Source organism: Apium graveolens, chromosome 6, assembly GCF_009905375.1.
Source record: "Apium graveolens cultivar Ventura chromosome 6, ASM990537v1, whole genome shotgun sequence".
NCBI classification, from domain to species: Eukaryota; Viridiplantae; Streptophyta; class Magnoliopsida; order Apiales; family Apiaceae; genus Apium; species Apium graveolens.
In genome coordinates, this window is record NC_133652.1 from 183,426,680 (window position 1) to 183,428,085 (window position 1,406).

Genomic DNA, 1,406 nt, shown 5'->3' on the forward strand with positions numbered 1-1,406 from the left:
GCTTACCTAGGATATATGTCTTATTTTTTAGGGGATATATTTATGGCATATAAGACCTTTGTTTAAGCTTATATCTTGTTTCCCTATTACAATATAATTTGCTCATTTTATCTGAATTTTTTGTTAATATATAAAGTTTTATATATGGATTCTTTACTAACATACAACAACAAAATGGAATAGACAAAATTAGTGATTTATTTTTTAATTCTTTTTGTTCTATATCATGCTTGTCTTACTTAATTCTTATGTGTAATGTTTCTAAGTGAATGCCATGTATTCTTAATTCAATGCTTGCTAATTTCAATGCCATGAGTGCATCTCTTAGCACTTGCATTAATTGTAAGAAAGCATATTTAAGAATTACAATAGGGCAAAGACTGTGAGTCCTCCTTATGTAAGGTTGGAACCATTCCTCTCCAAGCCTAGAGACAAATTGTCAAGGGTATTAAATTGGAGAAAATGGCCAGTCAAAGATAAGAATAAGTATGTTAAGGTTGGAGCTGTTGTTATCAATGTTTAAAGAAAAATCTCTAATCCATCTGGACCCAAACATATAAGTTGGGTACCAAGAACTTTTAATCCATTTGCGAGTGTAGGACGTAACAGGTTAATCGATTCATATGTGTACTTAGTAACTGTTACTCAAGGCACATGATCGAAGAAAGAGCCTCACAAACAAATGTGATTGACAAAAGCTGTTCCGCCAATAATCTTTAGAGATGATAGAAATGGTTTACATTACGGGACAAAACTATGTAGAAAAAGAAATGTCATCATGGTTTCAACGGTTGATATCACTGATAATAACTAATCATTGGTGTCACTGGTAACAATTGGAAGCATCTTTCTTGCTAGAATCAAGGCACAAATCTTCTTATCAGGCAGTTCTCGAACAAAGGACAAATTGTCAATTCAATGAAGAAGTAATGTTTCATCTCAAGCAGGAAGGTTAAGAAGCTAACTCTTCTTATAGTAAGAAAAGGATATGCTCGTAGCTAACCTGGAATCTCAGGAAAAGGTGAAGTCAATGGTTTTTATTATAAAATTTCACAGACAAAAGTTTAGCTATGACATTAGAAGCTCTCACCCCAGAACATCGGTACAAGGAATTCTTTTGTGAAAAGGAATTAGTGAGAGGACTGCCTCATTTGGAATTCAAGTATGATGCAAAATGTGAGGCATATCAGAAAGAGAAGTCAGAGAAATCATCACATAGAAGTAAATACATAATTAGCATTACTGAGCCGCTTCAGAATGTACAAATGAATTTCTATTGACCAGTCAATGTAATGTCTTCATCAAAGTATAGATATACATTAGTGATGATTTATTACTACTCTTATCATAAAGTTGTTGTTCGTGCGTTCTAAATACAAGACATCACAGATGGTGATTGATCATAT